This window comes from Anas acuta, chromosome 1 (genome assembly GCF_963932015.1).
Source record: "Anas acuta chromosome 1, bAnaAcu1.1, whole genome shotgun sequence".
In the NCBI taxonomy this organism is placed as follows: domain Eukaryota; kingdom Metazoa; phylum Chordata; class Aves; order Anseriformes; family Anatidae; genus Anas; species Anas acuta.
In genome coordinates, this window is record NC_088979.1 from 30668366 (window position 1) to 30676977 (window position 8612).

Genomic DNA, 8612 nt, shown 5'->3' on the forward strand with positions numbered 1-8612 from the left:
AGGGGGACAGCCTAAGTCAATCGGACATGCACAAGTCCATGAGACAAGATGGGTTTCATCACATGGTGCTGAGAGAGCTGCGAGGACACTGTTGGGAAGTCCTGGCAACCAGCAGAGGTTTCTGTTGATGGGGAAAATGAAAACGTCAGAGTGTTCTTGAAGACAGGCAAGAAGGAGGATCCAGAGAACTACAAGCTTCTCAGTCTCACTTTTCAGTCCCTGGAAAGGTTATGGAGCAGATCCTCTGGGAAGCCATTTCCAGGCACACAAAGGACAAGAGAGTGATTTGGAACTGACAGCAGATATTTACCAAGGTCAAACCATGCTCTACCCACCTGTTTTTCCTCTATGATGCGATGATTGTCTCAGTGGACAAGGGCAGAGCAGCAGGTGTTAACTTCAGGAAGGCTTTTGACACAGTGTCCTTACAACCAAATGGGTCAGATATTGACAGCAGAAGTGGACAGTAAGGTGGGCTAAAGTCTGGCTGGACCTTTGGGTTCAAAGGTTTGTGAAAAGCAGTACAAATGGTGTCCCTCTGGGCTAGACACCTGGGAGAGCATTGCTAAATGTCAGTGACTTGAGTAGTAGGACAAAGCGCACACTCAGCAAGTTCATGGATGGTACCAAGTCAGAGAGAGCAGTTGATAAGCTAGAGGGCAGGACTGCTGTTCAGAAGGAAAACAGCAGGCTGAAGGAATGAGTTGACAAGAACCACAAAGTTCAGCAAAGACAAGAGCGATATCCTGCACCTGGGATGGAAGAATTAATCCCCGCACAAGTATAAGCTGCAGGTTTATTTTATAGAAAGCAACTTTGGGAAAAATGTAAGGGTGATTTGTTGGAGAGTAGGCTGAATATGAGCAATGTACACTTTCTGCAGGATGGACAGCCAGACATTGGGCTCTATTAGCAGTACAGGAGATGGCAAGTCGAGGGTAGAGTTCACAGCCTGGTGAGACCTGGCAGTCTCCTTTTTTTTTTTTTTTTTCCTCAGAAAAAGTAAAGAAAAGTAAATAAAAAGAAAAGATGTGACATCAGGTAGCAAAAAAAGATAAAATTCTCACAAGTGTGAGCCCAGAGGAGGACCATCACAATGGTCAATGTGCTAAAGCACATGGCATGTGAGAAGACGCTGGGGTTTGTTGAGGGGAAGTGACTGTTCTGTTGACCCCAGCTACCTAAGGGGAAGGTACAGAGAAGACATCCTTTCAGAGCTTCACAAACATAGAAAAGCTGTGGTATCTCCATCTTTGGAGACACTCAGTGCTTAGTGGACACAGCTCTGAGCAGCCTGACGTAGCTGGTGCTGCTTGGAGCAGCAAGTTGGACTAGATGACCTGGTGAGGTCACTTTCAACCTAAATTATCCCATGATTGTGCAATTCCAAATGAGCTGAATGACTTGCATTGGACCAAGGAAGGTCTCTTGAGAAGATAGCTAGTCCTAATCTGAAAATTTAAGAAGACAGAAAATCTATTTCTACTGCTACTATGTGGTTTCAGCCAGCAGTATTAGAAGTGAATTCTTCCTCCCCTCTCAAATTGCCTTCTCAGCTGTGATATGTGAAAAAAACAATGACTGTGCAGAAATCAGAGATAACCAATTTAATTTTATTTACAGTAACCCCCAGCCAAAAAGCAGATGTTCATTTTAGCGTGTTTTATTAGACACTCTCCCTATTCTCTCAACAACTTCCACCATTTGTCATTGCTTCCTGGGAGGGTCCTCAGGACACGTCCACCTTTTTATGAAGTGCTGGTACAACTCCTAACACAGCTTCAGCTGGGATCTTCACACACACACACAAAGTAAAATCCAAAGAAAAACACACACAAAGAGCTTTTCCTCCCCCTGTAATTTTGGGCAGACAGATAGGTCATTCCCTAAGCCTCTATTTTCAGCTAGGAGGAAGTCCCTGAGATGCAGGACATGAGGGCAGAAGGGGCAAATGTGTCATGGACATTGCCAGCGAACTGCTCGGGTGTGGGAGGTGACTCCACACGTTCCCCATGGTGAGCAGGAGTGTGAGGAGGGCAGGGGACACAGCTGGCTGTCACTTCCCAGTGCTTGCACTGGGATCCCCATGCAAGTGAGGCTTTTGCAAGCAATTACTGCTTTCATACCACCACCATGGCATGGAAGCACTTTGGTCCTTGCTTACATGTTGCTCAGACCACACAGGAAAAAAAGAAGGCAGCTGTTTTCCTAAACAAAGCACTGTGGGGCTGCAGCTATGCTGTTCATCGAGGCTTTGTGACCTTTCTTCCCCTCCCTGCAAGCTGTGAGAATGCAGGGGTGCCCATAGGCACAGCGCATTTTGGAGATGGTGTGGTGTGGCACTAGGAAAGTGTCCTAGTTGGGTAGTCACCTCGAGGCTGGTCAACACTTTGGAAGATGTTTTGGTTTGCTTTTCTGACAGTGAAGGAGAAGGAGAGGAGCTGCTGGGTCTTCTTCTGCCACTGAAAGGGGGGGGTGGGGGGCAGGATGCAGAGACCCACAATGGGCTCTGCAGCCTTGGCAAAGTGGTGATGGGCCATTTCGCAGCTCTATCTACTCAGCAGCTGCCTAATTTGCCTGTGCCCTACAATGACTGCAGAAGAAAATGCCCGGGACCGACAGGGAAATCATCCAAACCCGAGCTGACACAGCTCATTTAGGCTTGGCAGGACTACTGTCAAGGAGCAGCTTTTCTGAATTCAATGCCAGTGAAAGGATGGGACTGGCAAAAGGACTCTCTGTTGCCTGTATTTCTTTCAGAAAAAAAAATAATAAATTATTTGTTGTGCCACCAGTCTTTGAGTAAGGGCTTTTGTGGGAGGAAGGGTAGTGCTATGAGAATTTCACTCTGGTCTGAGGAGGAAAGGAAAAACAGGCCATGGTATTTTTCTTTTTCTTTTTCCTTTTCCTTTTCTTTTTCTTTTTCTTTTTCTTTTTCTTTTTCTTTTTCTTTTTCTTTTTCTTTTTCTTTTTCTTTTTCTTTTTCTTTTTCTTTTTCTTTTTCTTTTTCTTTTTCTTTTTCTTTTTCTTTTTCTTTTTTTCTTTTTCTTTTTCTTCTTTTTCTTCTTCCTCTTCTTTTTTTTGTTCTTTTTTTAATTTCTTTTTCTTTTTCTTTTTCTTTTTTCTTTTTTCTTTTTTCTATTTTTCTTTTTCTTAAAACATGTAAGACAGAGAAAACAACACACATTGTTACGCAGCTGTGATATGCAGCCATGGACTGTGGGTGGGTGTGGGTTTTCCAACTGGTTGCTGACCTCTTGGGATAGCCTTGCCTGGTCCAGCTTTAGCTTGCTGAAAGAAAAAGCACCAACAATTAAGACATTGCAGCTGATCTTCATGCAAGGTCCCCACTGATTATGTCGGCGTACTGACTCCAGTGAGGTTTAGGTACCCTGAATAGCTTTGGGAAGCTGGGCTTGCGGGTCGCCACAGATGCTGCAGCTCTGGGTGTCTCCTCCAAGCACTGACTTAAGGCTGCTGATTACTGGTGTGAGTGGTGTCATCTGTCAAGTCATCTGGCAACAACAAATACACATTCCTCAGGCTTTCAGCTCTGGCTGTCAACCCCTGAACTGTCCTCTTTAAAAATACATAAACTAACCCCATTCTATTATACGAGGAACTGGCGAACTGTCCCCCGTGTTGCTTGAAGATCTTGCAGTCCTTTGTTTAAAAACGCCCCGGCGGTGTGTTGGACTGCAGGAGCAAGTCTGCTCTCCAGCATGGCCAAGCGTCACGCCTGGCTGGCTTCTCCAAAACACACACGGGAATGAGGACAGAAATTGCAGTTCTGGGCTGGGAAAGGTGGAGGGGGAAAGTGGCTCCGCCAGGCAAAGCAGACACAGGGGCCACAGGGAAAGTGGCGAGCCTGGGAGACTTCCAGTTTCTGAAGCCAAACGCACACGTCAGGACCAGGGCGGGATGGAGGTGCACCCCAGCAGTCATTCCCTTCCCTGTGGTTTCCTCTGGAAAGGTTTTTACCAGACAGGAGCTGTGCTGTCCTGCTGGTCTGCATGGTGTGGGGATGCGGACACCGGCGTGTGTTCCTCCACAGCCCCACGTGGTCCTGCACCAGCCATGGCCATGAGTCCTCAGACCAGGGCTTTGAGGACAGCAGGGACGGTGTGCTGTCAGAAACTGAAGGAACTGGGCTAATGGAAAGTGCAGATCCTGTTTCTGTTTGACAGGACTCGAAACGTTCCCCTTTTTACTTTTAAAGTAAAAGTTTACTTCTGTGTCTTCACTAAGCTTATCAAACCAGGTTAATAAACAAGCTTCCAGATTTCCAGGTCAAAAAACAGTCATAATTGTCAGAAAGTGAAAGTAGACACGAATTAGATATTGACTTACACGAGGCCATTTACTGGAAATATCATTCATAGCACAGCAAACACCAAAGACTGAGTTATTTAAAATCGAAAACTTTTGCTTCTAAGTTTCATCTCAAAAAAGGAAAGAAAATAAAATCTCTGAAAAGCCAGTGCTGTCGAGAACATTTTAATCTCAGATCATTTGAACAGCTGGAGGCAATGAATGCAAATTCAAATACAAAGACGAGAAAGTAGAGAGGGGGGAACATATACAAATAAATATGAATGCTTCCTAACAAGTCCAAATGCTGGAAATCACAAAAGGTGCTTTGCGTTGGGATGCAACATGGGTGTCGTACGGGTGGTTGGGGTTAGCAGCCTAGCTTTCCCCACCCCCTGGCGTTTTATAGGTTCACCCCTCGGCTTTTGGGGGTGCTGCTGAGGCCCCCCCAGGGGTGAGGTGTCCCGGGGGCCACCTGCTCGGGGAGCAGTGCGGGTGCCCCGCAGGACGAGGTGCCTGGATGGACGGTGCCGCTCAGCGGCGCGGCTCCGGCACTGCACGCTCCGGGGGGAGAAACCAACCCCTCGCCGGCTCCAGACAAAGGGAAACGAGAGCTTGGAACAAGGGTTGGAAGACGAAATGACCCACACGGCTCCGGACAAGAGGGTTCAGCACTGCCAAGCTCAAAGCGCAGCCCTGGGGGGGTGGCCAGGGATGCTGCGGGTCTTGTTTTTTAGGTCTCATTTCTCGGGTCTTAGTTCTTCCAACAGCAATCGCAGCACAGTCAGGCCTGAGACTGCAACATCTGAAAACCCAGGCCTCCCCAGGAATCAACCCTAAAAACATAACCTCCCAGTCAGGGAGGACCCCATGGTACAGAGAATCCCAGTGGGATAAGAACCAGGTGAAATGTAAATTTTTTTATTATTATTATTATTTATTTTTTTTTCCCAGATGACGCAAGGCTTCTGAAAGAGGATGTTTATACGAACCCTTGTTTTGTAAATCAGGGACTAGCAGCCCCCTGTGTTACACTGCAGCTGCTATTTACAGCGGATATTTAAGGAGGCATTTCAGTAAGGGATCAATCACGGCCGGGGAGAGATGTGGAGACACAGTTCAAGCTTTCCTACAGGATCTGGGCACAGCAGCCCCCCCGTCCTGCCCCAGGTGTCCCTTACCTGTCCCTGCTGCTGCTGGCACGCTGGAGCAGTGCTGGGCACAGGGGCCATGCCCCCAGCCCCTGCCATGGCACAGATAAGAGCAGCGATAAGCTAACAGATGGCAGGTCCGAAGGGGAGCCGCTGCCACCGATGCAGGCTGGCGGACAAACATTCCTGCTCTGGCAGCTGGAACAACGGTAGCGCCAATGAAACATGAACAATTTCCTCCCCGCCAGCAAAGAAAATAGCTCCGGGGAGAAGCCAGGGAGGATAATTGTCAGCCTCCTCTAGGTATCATGGGAACAGGGGGCCGTTCAGTGAGCCCGGCGTAAACAACAGCTCCTTATTTTTGATACGGAATGAAGAAAAAAGCTGAATTCAGAGCAATTGCTGAATCAGCTGGCTGGTGCCCACCTCCTGCTGACCTCTCCTGGGAAATGACTGCAGCGAGGCACGCGGGAGCTTCGCTGCCACCAAAACGGGCTCGTAGCAGAGGGCGACTCTCTCGTCACAGTACGTTGCAGATAGGACAGATGCTTCGCATTCTTGCTGCTCTCTTCTCTGCAGAAGATGCTGATCATTGCTGCAGTGAAATTCCTCCCAGCTCCAGCCCCTCTCCCGGGACTCAGCCAGGTCTCTCCTTCTGTCTTCAGATGGCTTTTTTTTTTTTTTTTTTCTTTTAGCCATAGTTAAAATCCTCTGCAGCCTTACAATGTGTGCCACAGGCCTGGGAGTGTGTCCCCAAAAGCTCTGGTAGCAGCAAGCAGGGCAGACCCTGGCTCTCACAACAATGCACCGGGCATCTCCACTGATGCCCAAAAAGCTAGACCAAAGCAGAAGCCCTGCAAACTTTGGTAAGTCAAAATCCTGTAAGCACTTGGATGCAGTCATGATATAACACATCCAAGAACGGTGCTGTTCAGTTTAGTGTGACTACTCCTCGTGGAGGAACAGTGTCAGGCTGCCAGAGTAGCTGCACTCTGCTAGGGCAGGCCTGTTGCACCCAGGCTTTCCAGCAGCAGCTAATTGTGGATGCTAAGGGAATAATAAAAGAATAGGGCAGACATGCCCCCCGATACATTTTCACAGTTTCCAGTAACATCCTAGTATAGTGCCTTGTTTTTTGGCTCCTGGTATAGGAAGGGTCCTTTTACCTCCAGAGGAATTCAGTGGATGCTCCTGTCCTTGTCCCAGCAGGTGCCAAGGCCCTCTCCAAGCAGGGACTCGAGCTTTGCTGTGATCATTTTATTCCTCATCCTCTACCTTACCCAAACTTGCAGATCAGCCTAGCTAAGAGGTTTCTCTGAAACAAAGGGTTTATGTATGGATGGTATGGATGGTGCAGTAAATACATGGCTACTGGCTTCTCCTATCTGCAGTAACCCACTGGATCTGGTGTAAAAAAATGGATGAATACAAAGCTGACATGAAGACACACATTGTAAAGAGAACAGACGCTGTAAAAAGAAAAAAAATAAATAAATAGTAAAATAAAATAAAATAAAATAAAATAAAATAAAATAAAATAAAATAAAATAAAATAAAATAAAATAAAATAAAATAAAATAAAATAAAACATAATGTTTACCTACCCAGGGCTCAGAGAGCAATTTCCTTTCGTATTCCACTGCCTGGAACATGCACAGCCCAAGAGAAGTTCATAAGAGGCCTGCTTGGCCCTTATCACCCTTGTTTCTTCTCCTTTCTCTTCCTCAGTCCTGCTCACTCCCCCTCAGCCCCTGCTCTCATTTCCTCCATCACAGACACAGCAGAAACAACACTGATAGGAAGCATGTTTTCCTCCGCCGGGTTGCTCACGCTGCTCCAAAATGAATTCTCTTAGCCATCATCTCTCCTCAAACCTCAGCTGTGGGAAAAGCCCCGTGGGGAGAAAGGAAACCCAGGTGATCCCTCTAAACCTGATTTTTTTTCCCCTCATCTGATTCAGGAGGGAGGGGAGGGGGGGAAATATGCATATTCCTGTAACAGTAAACAATAACTGAATGTCTCTGGCATTTCTCAGGGAAAGACCTGAACATATTTTGCCAGGGAGGTTGTTTGAATGCTACTGCAGCCCTGTCAGTCTTCATTTCTGTACGTAAGGCCTCAAAACCATGCAGGCCTTGGGTGGAGCAGAGGTGGGAAGCGGGGCTGTGGTGCGCCTGGGGATGGGTTTGGTTTCTGCAGCAGCCATGGCACGATTTTTTTCCCCCTTCCCAGAGCCCATATTCCACGACTGCATAGTGCAGTGCTATCCCCTGTGCCCCCAGGCTTCCTTTCATTTTCCCCATGCAGAATTTTGCTGTGCTTGAGCGGCTCTGCCTATTTTGCTCTCCCCAGGAGCTGGTCTGGGAAGCGAGGGGAGCCTGGGGATGCCTCCCTCTCCTGCCTCTCCCTCTCCCACCGCTCCACAAAAGCCGCAGTGTTCCCTGTCCCCAGCTGACTCGTCCTCGCCCAGGTCCCCCCTTTTCCTCGCCTGTCTCCAGCGATCAGCTCACGCATGCCTGGCTTTGCACAACAGAGCTGGGCTGTGTGCGAGCGCCAGGCGCCCGCACAAAGCAGGAGCGCTGCCCGCGGAGGAAATGTCAATACGGGAACACCAGGCTATTTACAAAACCTGTCTTCATCCTGCTCGGGGTCCATGAAAACAGCCGTACCTGCTTCTCCTCCTGGAGAGTTCTCCTCTTGGTTTTATCCGAACGCAGGGAGTCTCGTGTTTCTGTTGTTGCAGAAACCCTTTTTTCTTTCTTTCTCCTTTTTACCAGCACAAAAGAGAGCACAACATGTTCAGAAATAGTGCGCTGCAGCCACACCAACTATTCTGGGGACTCGTAGGAGGATGTGGAAAGCAAAGCTAATTCATTCTTTCACAGCTGATCAGTCACCAGCGCTCCTTCGGTTTTAGCCAGTTGACATTTGTCTGCTTCAGAACCACCGGATCGGGCTCTGTCCTCATCAATACCATAAAGTGTTTTCTCCCTCAGTGTGGAGTCCACCACAGCAAAGAGGCCAAATCCTCCCTGACACACTCATTTTGGCATGTTTCCCAAAATACGTACGCACAGCACGTTGCACTTGTGCACCAGTGATCCTGGGGACCCCAGAAAACACATCTGGGGCAGATGCACATTTTGGTGC

General features: G+C 48.0%; 1 long non-coding RNA gene across 1 annotated transcript; it reads right to left on the reverse strand.

Moving 5' to 3' along the window:
* Nucleotides 1–3086: 3086 nt before the first annotated feature.
* On the reverse strand, nucleotides 3087–8256 carry LOC137853185 (uncharacterized). Its single transcript, XR_011094307.1, has 3 exons — nucleotides 8132–8256; nucleotides 7067–7341; nucleotides 3087–6931 (listed from the first exon to the last, which is right to left on the reverse strand). It is a non-coding gene; the product is annotated as an uncharacterized lncRNA (long non-coding RNA).
* Between the last annotated feature and the right edge of the window lie 356 nt (nucleotides 8257–8612).